General features: G+C 37.1%; 1 protein-coding gene and 1 long non-coding RNA gene across 2 annotated transcripts in view; one reads left to right on the top strand and one right to left on the bottom strand.

Annotated features, from left to right (window-relative positions):
* The window catches only part of adgrv1 (adhesion G protein-coupled receptor V1), a 1080612-nt gene that overhangs the window by 716996 nt on the left and 345608 nt on the right, over positions 1–18008 (top strand). The gene's annotated exons all lie outside the window — the stretch shown is intronic.
* On the bottom strand, positions 9834–10902 carry LOC129440702 (uncharacterized). The gene is made up of 3 exons (XR_012365376.1): positions 10762–10902; positions 10359–10664; positions 9834–10275 (listed from the first exon to the last, which is right to left on the bottom strand). It is a non-coding gene; the product is annotated as an uncharacterized lncRNA (long non-coding RNA).

The following is an 18008-nucleotide window of genomic DNA, read 5'->3' as shown; positions in this document are numbered from 1 at the left end:
ACTGCACCTGCCTCTCATTAAATACCTGTGCGGCGGGGCGGCGCCGGCAGATGCAATTATCTGCATGCCAAGTTCATTGGCGTTTTAAAGGTTTCTCGAAGCAGATAGGTCACCCGCGAAGCAGTTCCCAATTCGTCGGTCACGACGTGACGTCTCCGTTCCCTTCCTTCAGGGAACGAGGGTTACATATGTAACCGAGACGTTATTCACTTCCCATTATTCAGCGTGTTTATTATTATAATAACAAAATTCAATGCCACCCTTTAATTCTTTAAGAGATCTTTTACTGTATAATGATTAGATTTACTTTGTTGCGCTGGACTGCTGCTAAGCTTGAACTTGAAAATGACGCATAACGTGCGCGGTACAATGCTTTATCCACCGGTAGCGCAAATGCACAGAGTTAAATAAGCCCATGTTCATCTTTTGGCTTAAATATTTTATTGCATTCGGTCTTAAAGCCTAATAAACAGTACCTGTCGAAGTCATTAAAGTTAATTAAATAACAAAAGAAGAGAAAATCACTCACTGGTCCTGACTGTAACTTCTTTCTATAGTATTAAGCTCTGCTATTTAAAGTAAGTTTAGGGTTTATCATGGAATTTTGATTTCCTGAACAACTTTTACTAAAGTTACTGCAGTTAACATGAAGCCTTTTGCTTCATTAAAAGACAGTAAATCAGTTGTAAGAAGTTTAACCCTGTAAGACCCAAATATAGAAAAAATGTGAAAAAAATATTTAACCTTTTATATGTTGTTGTAGGAGTCCTCTAATGCAAAAATCTATGGGTTTTTAAATTTTTTTTTAAGTTTTTATGGAAATGTTGTAATATTACAACATTGGGCCTTTAGGGTAGCAAAATTGATGTGATTTCACTCACTGTCTTTACAAATGTTAATAACATCTAAGAGTTACTCACCAGACAAAACCATATTTTTATGAAAAATCATTTATAATAAAAATATGCTCATTTTTTATTTACAAAACCAGATAAATTGAAAGAAAACTGGTATTTACTGTGTTTACAGACATGTTTAATGATAGTAATCCCATTTTGTTGTTTATAAAAACTCTTTACTTCAAATGAGTACGTTCGTTGGAAACCGTACTCATTTGTGTTATCTGTCAGAGCCGTGATCATGTCTTCTGAAGCAAACCTTTGGAGGTTCTCCAGTGATATATGAAAGGAGATGGCATCATTAGTGATGCCAATAACAGAGACTGATAAAATCCTTTTCCAGACAGTAATACCTGTCATGGGGCAAGGTCTGTGTTCATGAATGGCTTGGTTTTGTTGGTGTCATGTCCACATTATCATTATATGGGCAGACAAAGTTTTTAATTTCTCTTTTATAGTTGAGAGGAATCACCACATCCCATCTCAAAGTCACTTTTTTCAAATTTAGATGATATAAATGACATCATACCACATAGATAAGACAGTCCTGTCTGCTAAAATTCTGAAATAAAAAACACTGACTATTTCCATGCTTATTAATCTTGATGCAAATCAATTCCAATCTCATTTATACATTTCAAAGGATTCACCCATTCCACAGATCTCACAAAAAATCTGGAAAGGTTATTGTCCTCTATTTATAATGCTAATATCACTTATACCCCCACCCCACATTCCAGAACAATATCACCTGACCCTCATGTAGAGATGGGAATTGATAAGAATTTAACGACTCCGATTCCATTATCGATGTTGCTTATCGATCCGATTCCTTATCGATTCTCATTGGGTGAGGGAATAAGCACAAATTTGTATGTTTGTATTAACTCGCTTTAATATCTGTTCAGAAGACACAGAACAAAGTATACCGTAAAACTTCAAATAATAGCCGAGTCCCAAATAGATGCCTGTCTCTTTTAGACGCCTGGTGTGACGACAGGTTTGGGTAAATAAACGCCTGTCTCAAATAAAGGCCGGGTTTGTTTTTTAGTTTCGGGTTGTATTTAATCTTCTAAAACCCGTCAGATTGTCTGTTAAAGCCAGTCCTATGGTGCAGATTGCACACGCTAAAGTTTTGATTACCGGTAGATGTCACGTGACAGACAGGATCATTAGGTTACTCATCACTAGGGGTGACCCCGAATAGTCGAAGATTCGATGCATCGATAGGAGAAGCCTGATTCGACTACCAAATCTCACAGTTGAATCGTCGCAGATGTGTTATGAAATGAGGATCATTCAATTTTGGCCGTATATGGGTGCACACATTATCTGATTTCACATATAACAGCTTTCTCACAATATATTAATATACAGCATATTATGATAATGCTGCAAATAGTATGTGAAGTAACAGCTTTCAATAAATATTTTTAAAATGCGTTAATATATTAATCCAACATCCCCTGTGACCGGGCTACACGGAGGTTTCTTCGTTAATAAACCATTGCCTCTTTGTTTTTACATTAAAAAAACCAAGCTGGCAATTATATTATGGCTATACTTTTCTATTCATTTAATAATTTATTTAATTTTATTTATAAATCACTCTGATGCCACTATTTGGCTTGTGTTTTGTTTCTGTGCACTTGAGGCATTTTGAATATTTGTTCTGCACTTTGTTACTTCTGACCTTATTTTATTAAAAAATGTATCTATTATAAACGTAAATTCTGATCTAATTAAGTGTGCTTGCAAAAGCACACTTATTGTTCTTCTTAAGTTTTATTATTCTTATTATTATTATTATTATTATTATTCCCGGGTAGATTTTTTGTGTCAGCTCTAGCGACCAGACCGTTTGACGCAGAGACACCGTTCAAACTTTAAAATGTTCGGGCAGTACCGGTGTAAGTTGCTTGAGAGGATGAAGTCACAGATCCATGTCGTTCGGCCGCCATATTGGAAAGAACACAAAACCTTAAAAAAGTTTCACAGGTCACAAATTTTGTCCAAACTTCATGAAATTCCACGTACGCGATCCTTGGACCGAGCCTCACAAAAGTTACTAGAAGGATTTTTGATTTTCGGAAGCGTTTGCGCGCCACAGCCCAAACTAAATGTGTGTCAACGCCGCCAAAACAGGAAGTAGTTCAAATCTCAATATGTCTGTAACATTTATTAACCAAAATTTGTATATGAACTCTTTACTCCAATGTGAAGATGCCCAAGATAAAAAAACATTGCAGTAACATGTCTATATTTTGTTATTTTCACTTTAAAATGTCCAATTTAAAACCTGTGTAAAAATAAAAATGTCATTAGCCTTTACCAGTAGAGGGCAGGCTTTACGTTCAAACGTGTTTTTTAGACAGAAAGTAAAGATAGCGGCAGCCATCTTTAGAAGCTAAGCTAACAGGCTATTGCTCCGTGGAAAAGTTTGAATAACAATGGCGGGACAGATTCCTGGATACATATTTTTAGAATCATAAACTTCATCTTATTCACTATACAGTATGCGGTTTCGGACGCAAAACTGCAAATGGATTTTGCTTGAATGCTTGAATCAACGCGAGCTCTCTGGAGAACGTGCATTTTCACATACAGGTAGGAATTATATGATTCAGACATATTTTAATCCCTTTCTTTTATTTCAGTGATATATGGCACGACAAGTTTAATTCCCTTTTTCATCAATGTAATACATTGTAAACGTATTAGTTTCGCTCGCATCAGTATCGCGTCCTCGCTCGCGTGATCGTTTGGCGTCGGCTCTATGACAGCTGCATGATTTAAATGATTGTGAATTGACGCGAAAAAGTGTCACTTTACCTTAAATCATGCATGTGATGCCAAGTGTATTTAAATAGTCATGACTTTCAGAAATGTATGACACATTTAAAAACACAGCTTTTGCCAGAAGACTGCGTATATGCCATTTACATGATCTTCAGGTAAGAAGATACATATATCTAAATCGTATGCTTAGCTACTGTTGAACGGGAACACGATTGATTGCATTATGCTGTCAATCACTGAGGGAAATATTTTCTTTTATCATTAATTTCACAGTCTGGGTCGACAGAGGCGCGGGCGCCGCACAATCTTTATTTTTCAATCACTCCGCAAAGAGACTTAGATAACTCTGCTGATTTTGGACTTACATATATGATTTATACATCATTTAAAACGTTAAAGTGTCTAGTATTTTTTCTGTCCACTCCCATTAAAAACAGAATGTTGTGCTTTTCGCAAAATTAAGAAAATAAACATAATGCGCGTTTGTTCTCTCTCTTAGTGACGTCCTTTCAGAAACACGTCAGAAAAATGAGCTGTAACTTAACGAATTGTTTTCATAGAAACAAAAGATAAATGTCTACATAATGCTTGGAATGTCTGCTTTTAAATGGTGTAAGTGAAATCGAAAACAAATATTGTACTTCGTTGTTAACTGTATTAAAAGAGGGAGATGTACCGTCTCTCATGTTACTGCATTATTTATAAAGAGCCACGCCCCGCTCCATTGAAGAGAAGAACAGAGATCATCCATATTCATTAGTCAACGCCACAGTCAATGGAGACTCCTGCTGAGTCCCAATTCGCCTACTTATACTACGACCTAAAAGTGTGTACTGTTTTTGTGAGGAAAATGTACGTACTTTTGAGTGTGTAGCAAAAGAGTATGCACGTTCTGGGACGTACTTCGATGACGTCATGCAACGTGAACGACAACGTGGTTGCCTAGTTACGCACACCAAACGCAGGTCGTTTGTGAGGCGGCTGGTTATGATGTTCATGTGCAACAATGTGTGTAACGAAAGCTACTTATTTTAAAGCCAAATCGTTAAAGTTTATAGTATAACTATTGTGTAACGTATTTTATGCTTATTTTATACTTATGTATGCAAATCAAAAATACCGCGATGAAAATGAACCATGCTTTTACTATGGTAAAAGTTTAGTAACCATATTACATTTCTTAATAAAGTTAACAGTTGTACAGCCACAGTATTACTACAAATAAGTCAGTGTGGTTAAACTATGATTAGTGTAGTAAAAGGTGTTTATTTTCATAAGGGTTTATAGTAAGGTATAATGTAAGACAGAAACATAAAAAGAAATACATAAAAAAGACACATGCATGACACAGTACTACAGCCATGGTACTTTATTTTCACAACATCAACCGAATATTACAAGACAATGAAAGATAACTTTAATTAGGGTTAAACATTTGAATTCTTACACTTTAAAGCTGAGGGCGCATCTCCGCTGCTGCGTCTGGCTGCCATATTTACATCACCACAAAGCTCCTCCCTCCCGCACGCAATGGGTTGTGGGCAATATTAGCCGTTAGAGTGTGGATCGATCTGCACTTCGAAATCTAACCGGAAATAGTAGACCATCCGGGTATCTTTGGGATACTCATTTCAACATACTACGTTTTGGGACGTACTAATTCTAGTTTCGAATACTACTGTATTTAGGACGGATAGTATGCGAATTGGGACTCAGCATCCGTCTCTGCAGCCATTCAGTGTTGAGTTTTAATCCGAGTGCTGAAAACATCACATCTACTTGTTTACTCGGGACTGTAACTACAGTTATCTCCAGACGCGAATGTTTTCTCTGTGCTTGCTCATACAGCAAAGGCTCAAATATTATGCGAGTCATCGTTCTCACAAAAGAATGCAATTTAAACAAGTAAGTTAATCGGCCATCGCTCACAGCCCAGCATCTGTCCTGCACCACTGTATGCGTATCGCGCTGACAAACATACACGTGATTTTACTGCTCTGATGAAATCTAAAAGTATAATTTCTCTTATTAGAAGCTAGCCTAATGTTTGCCAGTTATTAAGATGGCGGTTGTAGTTTAAATAAAGGGTTGTGAAATAATAAGCTTTGACAAAAAACTGCATAAAACAATTTTATGTTCCATATTATAAACTTTTGGTTATGTGTACTTAAGTGAGTAGATATGGCTCTTATTTACACCTTTAAATGTAGAATAAAGCTTACTCGGGTATCTTACAATGCACTTATGTTGTTATGCAGTTTTAAAATACAAAATACAAACATGTCTGGATGTAGATAAAGCCTACTTGGTCATATTACAATGCACAAGTTTTGTTGTATGCAGTTTGAAAATACATGTTTGTAGAAAAAGTATATTGTACAATGCACTTATTTTGTTGTTATGCAGTTTCAAAATACAACATGAGTATGTTTAAATGTATATGTCGTCATCATCACTGATATATCTCTGGCCCTCATGACAAACTAATTGAATAGCCCTGTCGTAGACGCTCAACACACAATCATATTCATAAATAGTAAAGAAATGAAATGATATTAGGCTATCAGTGCTGCTGTCGCTCTTTCCTATCGCTTATTTTAAAAATGAGCTTATGATCAATAAAATGCAGCTTATATCTGCTGCTTTTTGTGACGTGAACTCTGGCCTACATTAAAGGTGCAGTGTGTAATTTTTAGAAGGATCTCTTGACAGAAATGCAAAATAATATACAAAACTATATTATCAGGGGTGTATAAAGACCTTTCATATGGCTCTTATATGGCCGTTATGTTTTTATTACTTTAGAATGAGATGTTTTTATCTACATACACAGAGGGTCCCCTTACATGAAAGTCGGCATTTTGTGCCACCATGTTTCTACAGTCTTAATGGACAAAATCATGACATGTTTGTCCTGTGGTGGCTACCGTAGCTTCTCTATGCATTTCAAAAGCGAGGGGTGAGCTGTGAACTGAGCTTTTGGTTGCAATTTGGAACCTCACCACTAGATGCCGCTAAAATTTACACACTTCACCTTTAAGTCTCATGTTTTTAAGATTATCTTAAGTACTAAAGGATTTTTGGTATATTATGTACAAAATTAGTGTGTGAAAATATGGCACTTCAAAGGGATTGTTCACTCAAAAATTAAAATTATTTAAATTACAATTCTAAAAAAAATGTAATAAGAAAACACTGAGGGCTTGACATTAACTTTTTGAGGAACTTGTCCTTCAGACAAGTAAATTTGTGTTTCACTTGTCCATGCACAAAAGTCACTTGTCCGGGTAAAGTTTTATAATATAATGTATTTTTTGTGTTTTGATAATCAGTGGCAGAGCAAGGGATTTTTCATAGAGGAGTCGGACAACAAATTTTTTCTTACACTTGTCCTACAAAAAATCCACTTGTCCCGGACAAGCGGACAAGTCTTAATGTCGAACCCTGAACATGTGCAGCACAGCCGTTATAGTTGGTTCTAGGCTAGCTAGCTATCCCTGTATTTACATTAAATGGTCTGTGCTAAGCCCCGGATGTCCTTAAATGCTGGAAGCACCCCTGGTTACAAGCCTGTATACATTTCTGTGTGTGTGTGTGTGTGTGTGTGTGTGTGTGTGTGTGTGTGTGTGTGTGTGTGTGTGTGTGTGTGTGTGTGTGTGTGTGTGTGTGTGTGTGTGTGTGTCAGGAATGCTTTCACGTATTGAAACCAAACTTTGTACATGAACTTGGGACTCCAATGCGAGGATGCACAAGATAAAAACATTCTAAAATTTAACATTTCACAAATCACGTTAGTGACCGCACCAGAGCAAGCACACTTTTGCGGTTCCTCCGGAAGTGCATTTTCTAGTTTAAGTCTGTAAATTTTGGATAGCTTTTCGTTGTATCGGTTTTGCGCAATTGCGTGCTGGCCATGCTTGCGCATGTAATTTAGACGAACGGGCTAGGTGCTTTGCGTCTCATATTTAGGAGTTAATCAAACGAAACATTAAAAAACTGATGTTTTTCGATGGGTATAAGTTTTTAAAATGTATTTATCATACATTTTGGTTAGCTTGTCAAAAGTTAAACTACAAAACAGGTAAGCCGGTTTTTAAAATTTCGGTGATGAAACGGAAGCTATCTGCACCGAACCTATTTCTGCCTGACACGAATGTCTTTCTTGTGATTTAATATATGGTCGGTGTTCACTTTCAAATGATAGCAAAGAGATTCCTGAAATAAATAATATCATCCGGTCTTTCTGTATCTAAAGTGAATACAGAGATGATCAAAGTCAGAGCAAGCAAGCAGGTATTTCTGTGCTAAATAATAACGCGTAGGGTCTATAAAATCATTCATTTCAGTGTTTTTCATGTTATAAATAAACGTTTAATGAATTGTAAATAAAGATTAGTTTTTATCATTTACAGTCACAATCACAAATTATTTGTCATTTCTCATTTGTCGGTTTTTTTTTTTTGGTCATGACTGCTTTGACGCGCTATATCTCCAAATTAAATAAAAACACTTAATTGTAGCCGGGGTTTCCAAGGCAGAATCACCTTTGTTATTTTTTTAAGGTTAAGTTATCAAAATGTATTTTTGTGTGACGTTCTGTAGATCGTGGCTTTAAAATGTTATGAAGAATAAATAAACAAATGTTGCCTTATATATTTTACCTTAAAAAAAATAAATATATAAATGCATCGTCAGTTTTGTCTTCGTTCATCACTTGAAAGACAGTTTTGGTCACTTGAAAGACAGTTTTGGTCACTTGAAAGACAGTTTTGGTCACTTTCAATTCAATTCAATTCAATTTTATTTATATAGCGCTTTTCACAAGTGTTAATTGTTGCAAAGCAGCTTTACATGAGAAGATGTAGAGGAGAACACAGAAAATCAATAGATAATATAAGAAGTAGAGATAGTGGTTAAACCGTACAAGCGAGCATATTAATAATGTAACGTATACAGTAAAGTGCTAAGTTAAGCCAAAGTTGGCTGACTCTCCCTGGGACGAAAAAACCCCTAGGAAAAAACCCAATGGGAAAAACTCATAGAAGGACAAAAACCCTTGGGAGGAATTAATATATATTTATATATATATATATATATATATATATATATATATATATATATATATATATAGATACGGTAGGGAAAGGAGGCGGGTAAGCGAATTAAACTGGTTTAGCCGGTGGTCGTTGGTCGGGCATCGGCTGGTCATCCCGTTAAAGGACAGCCAGTGGATCAGTGGTGCGATGATCTTCACAGCAACAGGAACTGGGTCTGTTTGTCTCATTGTCCTCGTGGTCGAGGACGAGACAGGGAGAGAAAAACAGAATTCTATTAGCGTAGGGGCCGTTCGCATGTAATGCAAGTGTCAAACATTATAGTGGTTCAAGTCAGCTCGGTTCCAGACAGGCTAACCTTTGCGGCAATAGAATATTACCCATATGAGGTATGTGAGTGCTTTGTTCTAGACAACACTTATGATATTCTAGGGATAATTAAGTGACCAGAATTTTGTGAGCGCAGTTTACACTGCATGAAAAGTGGGATTTTCGTCCCCGTAAGCGCCTGTAGGCTCCCGAAAATCTCCCTAATTTTCGGCAGCTTTCCTCAATTTACAGGCAGCGAGCGTCGCGTTCGTCTGTGTCACAAATTGTCGTAAACGAACCATGACGCAGATGGAGAGCCCCGCGGGGGTACGATGCCTCTAATTAGCATATGAATAGCAGCGAAACCTCTGCCGGCCAGGTAGAGCGTCTCTAGTCTAATTAGCATGTGAATAGCAGCGAAACTAGAGTGGCTGCCCACTTGGGTGTGCTCACTCAGTATTGGCTGAAGCCACTACTTTTAAACAAGTAAAATCTCCCGTGAATGGTTGGCAGATCACTTCAAACCAATCACAAGGGATTTTTCTTGTTTAAAAGAAGTGGCTTCAGCCAATACCGAGTGAGTAAATTCAAGTCGGGCCGTTACTCTAAAGAGGGGGGTTATTGGGCACCCTGGCTCATTATAAATGTAAACCCCAATAATAATAATAATAAATATATAATTTATGTGATATTAATTTTTTATATAATAATGTTATTGTGCTATGTACTTCATTATTCACACCATCAAGAAATATAAGAGAAAACAAAGAGGTTTATTTATAAACACACAGCTGTTTATTCAAAGAAAGAGCTTTAATTAGAAACACACAACTATGTACAAAGCAGCATAATGTCTCTTATGTTGTCCTCCAAACACGTCAAAAAGTGCCCAAGACATTCGGGAAAGATCCCTAAAAATCTTTTTCAAAGTTCTCAAGTGTTGAAAAAAGAAAAAGAAAACTCAAAAACGTTGTAAAAAGTCGCTTTTGCAGGCATATATGGTGAGTTCCCCTCTACTTTGGTATCGCCTCTAATCTGAATTTCAGCGTGGCACAGAGCTCGGAGAGTTCCAGGCTGCGAGAGGGCGGTGGCCGTACAATCCATCCAGACACCCCGTCAACAATGCCGTCTTCATCAGACATGAGATCTATGGTGGCGCACTTTCAAATGTCCATCTCACCCTCAGCCAGCACACTTCGTCTCGCTTCCAGCAACTGTAATATAATCAATAAAGACAATAAGTAACCAGAAAAATACTCACATTGACAAAAAACTGATCTAATATAATAAATCTTACCCTTTTTCTTCTGGATCGACTCCGAGCTAAACTTTTCGTATTTTCCGCCCGCGATGCGAGTTCAGGTTGTTTGTATCTGAAGCTCCGGCGAACCGACTCATAATACGTCTTACAGGCAGTTGGAAAACAATTAAATGAGACTGGTATTAATAAACAGAGTCACGGTACAATTAAACAAGAAATGAGGAAAAACATTAGAAGTTATACTTACAAACAATGTCGTCATTCTCAGCAGTTAAATGTGGACTTGCTAAAATAGCCCCAACCAAATAGGAGGTCACGGCTTCGTTATGAGGCGACGTTAGTCTGTGAAAACAAAATGTGCGGGTTTAAGCTCGGATCTATTAACGTATCTATTTCCTTATACAAGAATAAAAGCATATTCTTTAAATCGTAACGTTACCTTTGCTCTGGTTCAAAGCGCCTGCAGTGTGCCTCAGAGACGCCGTACAGCCTCCTAAAAATTACAAGACAAAAACACCTCTAAGCAATAAAACACACAGCTTGGGCTACTTAAAAATATGCTTTTACATAAAATTATTCTTACCGCAATCTTGGGATTGTGCACCCGTCTTCTCTTCTTGGAGAGTTACAAACACCAAACCAAACATCGCTTAATGGTCCTCTTGTACTGCTGTGTGAGCCGTGGCCATGACCTCGCACGCGATTGGACGAAGGCGAGAAGCCTGTCGGGCTCCTCCAATCACACGCGAGGTTATTGATATAAGGAAAATCTTGTGAGACGTGCGCGCATGCGTATGATATAAACAACAAACGCGATGTGCCGGGAGCTCCATAGATATGTATAAAGGCTAGATGGCTCAAGGCGGAGTCCCTAACGGCATCACCTGGCGGCCATCTTGGGACGGGGCGCTCGCTCGCTCGTGGCATTGAGTTTGGTGGTGCAGGTACTTTTAAATGACCATAACTTGCTCAACCTTCCACCGATTTTCAAACGGTTTGGGTTTTTACACACGTTATTAACGTGGCTATAATTCTGGATGCTTTAACATGTTTCATGAATTTATTTTTTATTTTTAGTATGGGTATGCAGTGTCATAGGTACATCTTTGACGTTTATAACAAACCAAACCGTTTGAAAATCGGCAAAAAATTAAGCAAGCTATGGTCATTTAAAAGTAACTGCATCATTAAAACTCAATGCTACGAGTGAGCGAGCGCCCTGTCGTAAGATGGCCGCCAAAATGCGGACGTTGCCCTCAATTGGCCAGCAGCGCGGACGAGCCATCTAGCCTTTATACATATCTATAAGATATAAACAACAAACGCGATGTGCTCTGTGTGATATCAACACAGTGTGCTATCAGTTGAAAGATGGAAGTCCCAAGACTGAAGAAACGACCTTGGCGCTTCTGTGAACATTGCAACACTGAACTGTGTCATACACAGTATTTTGACCACAGAAAGCGCTATTTCAAAAATGGAGTTTGGGAGAAAAAATCGAAAAGGACTACGTCAGGTCAGATAACGTACAGAGCCTGCTGCTATCCAGTCATGAACCCGCTGTGAGTGATGTCCTGTCATGTGTAAAGACCCGGAGGATAACTTTACTGGAGTTAGAGAGATTGGTGAAAGTGAAATGAAATCCGAGGACCCAGAAAAAAAGTGATTGAAGAATTTGAAGAAATGCACCCAGCGAATTGCAGTTCAGACAACGGTGAGCAGAATTACATATTTTTATATAAGCTTGGCTTGCTTTACATATGTTAGCATTTTAAACAATACTAAAACATATCAACAAGTAAAATAAAATAAAATAAAATCAACAAGTTAAACAAAAACGTTTTGAGTATGCTATATCAAAAAGTAGCCATCCAGCATGTTTTATCTATTGTGGCAGCCCTTGCTCACAAAAAGGTTGGAGACCCCTGGTCTAGTTAAATGTGGTTGATTATCACTGTTGTTGTTATTTTAATAGTATAAATTAATTTATAATTAAATAGGAATATCGCGTTATAATGCATAACGGTATCTTCTGTTTGTTGTTTTTCAGACGAAACAGCAGATGACCAAAGCATTCATCTTTTCCTGGACATCTCCTGTTGTGTGGTAAGCATGAAATTACATTTGGATATACCAGTATAAAGTTCAGTACATGCTAATCCAGAGCTAAAATGGGAAAACCTAACATGTTTCACCCACATTATTGTTTTCCACTCTCAAATTTCTGTTAGTTAACTAATGAAAGCAACTAAAGTATAAACACACTTTATAAAGTATAAAAAAAAACTAAAATGAAGTTGAAGTGGATGAAGTTCCCACAAAGTACTTAACTGGTTCATTGCACTAAGATAAAGCTAGCTGTTTGAGATGCACATGATCTTTTCCAACTACAGTTTTCAAATCTTTTCATACTCAAATGGCCATATTGATGAGTAATAATTCATTATGTTCTTTTTAAATCTCAAATGACCATATTAACGATGGGGTTTTCAATCTCAAATGGCCATATTCATGATGGACTTTTCAATCTCTAATGGTCTAATGGTGGTGCTGAGTATGTGCATTGCATGTGTTTTAAATATGTCCTTTAAATTTCTATAGGATGACTATGTGGATGAAGAGGGGGAAATCCTTGCTGAGGAGCAGAGTGAAGCGTATCCTCACATACAAGATGGGGAGGAGCATGGAAGTGATCAGTCCAGAAGTGAAAAAACAGAACACTTGTTGATGAAACTTTTGGCCATGATAAAATTGACTGGTATCCTCCGTGACGACTTCTTACAGTATGTGGTTTGTCCAAAATGTATGACAGTGTACATGCTTACTGAAACCTATGAGCGCAGATGGGATGGTACAAAGGTTTGCAGGACTTGTGGTCACATCCCGTTCTACAATCACCCATAGCAGAGGTCTGCATTAAGGAAGAAATATGGCTCTGCCTTGCTAAGAAAGGCTACATATTCGAGCGGTGAAGAGTATGTCCATCCAATACGTTCTTACTGTTACAAGAGTGTCGTGCAGTCTCTGGGAGGACTTGTTAAAAGACTTGGATTTGAAGAGAAATTAGATGAAAGGCGAAAGCGGGAACTGCCAAAGGGTGTGTTAGGAGATGTAAATGATGGACAAGTATGGCAGGATACCAGTATGTGAATTCAATAAACTGTAGTCATGCCACTATGCACAGTATTTGAGCTGTGATGTAATTGCACAAGTTGCCTTGCTTCGTTCCCATCCGGACGGACATTTTGTTGTTTGACATGTTGTTTGATGGTGTTTGCATAGAATGGACAAATTGAGCCTGATTGGAGCTCTGTTGGAACAGTTAAGATTGTTGAAATGAATAGTTTGGTGTATCTTTTTTACCTAACATTGGTTATTGCTAATTACATACAGAGTAATTAATATACACTGTTAGCCTGGAGAAATTGAATCTACTTAAAGGGATAGTTTAAAAATTATTAGGAAAAAATATTTTGAAAGTATTGTGATAAATGGTGAAGAAAAGTTTGATAAATGATTGTCATTAAACTTAAAGTTGATTTTGAATTACTCTGTCCAACATCTCCACTTAGTTAACTGAGTTGAAAAAAAATATATTTTTAATTAATGTATAATTATAATTCTCTTAGTGTTATAAATGGTATTATAACACAAAACTCATGACTTAGTCAGTCATTAAATAAACTTGATTCTCCACTGAAACACAATACAATACAATGTGTTGTTTATGTCAATTAACACTGATCACCTGAACGGGGACTTTCATTTACAAAAATGGTAATTTATCATTTTAAACTAAACAACATGAATAATATTAGAGCATAAACCTCTATGACATTTTAACAAATATTTAAGTAGTTAAAGTTCTTATTAGTTCTTAATTCTGTAAAAAAGCTTAAATAATCGTTATATTCTGAGACAAAGGATTATGGGTGTTCCTTACAACATTCACTTGAATGTTTTAGTTTAATTAATTTTATACACTTAAAAGTTAAATGAACTAAGATTTTTTAAGTAAATGTCCATAACTCAAAATATTAAGTGATGTTTACATCATGAAGACAATGTGTTAACAGTCTAGCATACTTTAAAAATAAATAAATTCAAACTAAAATTTAAGAGTCTGTAATTTGGCTTTACTGATACCAAAGATTTTCTTAAAATCAATGTTTAAAACCTCTCAGAATGTCACCTGAGTAAAACTTCCCCCAGCTGCTACCCTGAGTTGCATTTGTATAGCTCACAGCATGTTCATTTACATGTTAAAGCCTCCCCTAGAATTAGGGGAAGGGGGGACAACTTCCAAGCAAGACCCACGTCAACTTCTGACAACTTACGGCAGTTTTCGGTGTTGGCTGCAAATTGTCGTGCGCAGTCGTAAACTTGGAGTTTCACAGCAATCTACAGTGCCACATTCTGACGAAAATTCCACTTTTCATGCAGTGTTACGTGATGGATTGTATTCTGATAGTAGTTCTTTAATATACGAGGGCGCTAGGCCATTTAAGGCTTTGTAGGTGATTAGTAATATTTTAAATTGTATGAGATATTTAACTGGTAGCCAGTGTAAAGATGCCAGAATTGGACTGATGTGGTCATACTTTTTAGATCGAGTAAGCACTCTTGCGGCGGCGTTTTGAACCAGCTGTAGCTTGTTTACCTGATTTGCATGGCATCCCCCAAGTAACGAGTTACAATAGTCTATTCTAGAGGTCATAAAAGCATGGATAAGCTTTTCTGCGTCTGATGCAGACAGCATATGGCGTGTTTTTGAGATATTTCTAAGATGGAAGAATGCTGTGTGGCAGACGTTGGCGATATGACTATCGAAAGATAGATTGCTGTCGAACATTACGCCTAAATTCTTAACCGTGGAAGATGGGACCACTGTGCAGCCATCTATGGGCAACTTGTAATCTGACATATTATATTTGTAGCGATTCGGTTCAATAATAAGTATCTCTGTCTTATTGGAGTTTAGCATAAGAAAGTTATGTGCCATTCAGTCCCTAATATCACTAATGCAGTCTGTTAGCTTATAAAACTGGTGGGTTTCGCTAGGATGCGACGAGATGTAAACCTGAATCCTGATTGGAACTTTTCATATGTATTATTATTTTCTACGAATGTGCGTAGCTGGCTTGCCACTACTTTTTCTAATATTTTAGAAAGAAAAGGTAGATTTGAGATTGGTCTAAAGTTATTAAGATCTCCCTGGTCAAGGTTTGGTTTTTTAATGAGCAGTCTAATAACTGCTAGTTTGAAAGCTGTTGGAACGTATCCTAATTCTGGAGATGAGTTAAAGATATTAAGTACCGTGTCTGACACTACATGAAATACCTCTTTTAGTAATTTTGTGGGAACGGGGTCTAGTATACAGGACGATGATTTGGATGACGTTACTAGTTTAGAGAGCTCTTCTATTGTAGTAGGATTAAATAACTTTAACAGAAAGTTGTTTATGTGTGCTGCTTGTGAAAGAAAATAAGTTACCAATTTGTACCTGTCTGACCCCCTCCCAACCCATGCACAAAAACATAGATGATTCGACTATCGGACGACTATGGAAAGATTCGACAATTCTGATTTGAATATGTAAATCCTTAGTCGAGGACACCCCTACTCATCACTATGACAACACAACAACGTTCGTCGTCAGGATTGCAGTGATGATGACAGCGGAGTGGCAATCGGGAGTCGGGACTTTTCCCGGTGGGCCGGTAGTGTTTTGAGGCCGCTGATAATAGCCGGGCTTTCTGTCTTTTGCCATGCATGCACTCCCGCCACACATTGTATTTCTAACGCGGAAAAACTATTTATCATATTTAATATGCTGCAGCACCCAAAATGTATCTGGCTGCACCGCTCTCTCTATCAAGCCCACTTCCCCTGGAGTTCTAGTCGAGCTTGCTGCGTGCCACTTATCAGCCAATCAAAAAAAAAAAGAAAAGAAAGAGGCTACACAATAGCCAGTCAGAAAATAGCACTGTTGTATCTGTGTAAGATTTAACGCAACAACCAAAATAAAAAAGCATATCCTTGTTTGCTTTATTTATGGTGCCAAAAATTTAATATTCTTACACAAACGAATTTGTTAAACACATTTAAATTATAAATAAAACATTATATGTGGTAACCTCCTGCTGTCATGCTTGAACAATTAAATTAAAAGCCTGTCTCTTATAGACGCCTGTCTCTTTTAGACGCCTGGTGTGACGATAGGTTTGGGAAAATAAAAGCCCGGGCTATTATTTGAAGTTTTACGGTACACACATTGGCCCTCATTTATCAAAAGTGTGTACACCAAATTTCCAGCGTAGGCTACACCTTGCGTACACCCAGCGTTGAGCGGTGAGCGGTGCGGTAATACCATCAGAGCGCCTTTTTCCGAAAATTCCGCTCGCTGAACCCAGAACGCCCTTTGATAATTTGCTAGTTTGAGCATCTGTAAAAACGTCTAGCAATAAGTTATGGAATTCAAGCCTTATACATAAATGTAAAGTAAAAATCAAAGTTAAGATTGGACAGGAAGAAAACATTAAAAGGGAGTGCAGAGAGACTGTAAAAGCAAATATTTATCCTTGAATCTGAAGCGGCACATTGCAAGAAAGCACAAGGATGTGCTACGAAAACATGGTAATAATGCATCAAAAGGTAAGCATACCATACCATTCGATGATAAATAAATACAGGGGCACGTTCAATCTCACACCGGTGCACAACGTTTTGCTACGGTTTCCGGGTTGAACGACATGTTTCCTTGAAACGGTGTGCAACGGAATGCAACAGGTTTTAGAAGTGTTTTCTCTTGTTTGGTGGGTGTGTCAGAAATGTCAGCCCAATCAGCGGCAAGATGTATAAAACCACGCGATAGTAAAAAGACAGCTCGTACAATGGGTTCAAGTTGGAATGTTGTCTTTCATTTTGGACGGCAAGGTCAGTGAATGTAACATCGAGGGTATTTTACAGTATTAAACACACATTTATAACGATTTCATCAGGCTTCAGGAACATTTAAAAAAGAACACAAAGATTGGCCTCTCAGCTACCGTAGTTGCAACTCTTGCGTCATCACAACAGGGTGTTCAATGCATCACCGTTTCAGTTTAATAAACGTTCTGCAACGTTTAGTCGGGGCTGAACGCAGCCCTGATGAGGTAAGGTAAAATGCTTGTGTTGAATGGAGCCATAAATCCGATCATGATGACATGCGGACAAAATCATGGCCACAAATTATCTTTTATGCAACATTATGGACACTTCTTTTTCTTATTTAGTCTAAAGTATGGCCATAAATTTAGAATTTGTTCCCAATATTCAACAGTTTGTTCCTTGGAATTAATTATTATAATATTTCGTAATTACTATTACAATTATTATTAGCCTACTTCAAATTATGAATTAGCTTAGTAAAACATGTGGATGTCATGGAAACAAATTGTTAATTTGAATTATATCCGGAGCTCCGTATCAAACTGGATCTAAGATACAGCTAACAAACAACTGTATGTAAATACAGAACAACACACTATAAAAGTTACTACATCATTTTAAAATATTATTTAAAAAAAATTAACTGAACCATTAAGCAGACATAGAATTTAGATGTAGGCAACAGTAAATAATAATAATAATAAATAATTATTCTTCTAAATATCAATTAATAATAAAAATAATAAGAAGAAT

Source organism: Misgurnus anguillicaudatus, chromosome 22, assembly GCF_027580225.2.
Source record: "Misgurnus anguillicaudatus chromosome 22, ASM2758022v2, whole genome shotgun sequence".
NCBI lineage: Eukaryota > Metazoa > Chordata > Actinopteri > Cypriniformes > Cobitidae > Misgurnus > Misgurnus anguillicaudatus.
This window is presented reverse-complemented; position numbering and strand designations above follow the sequence as displayed.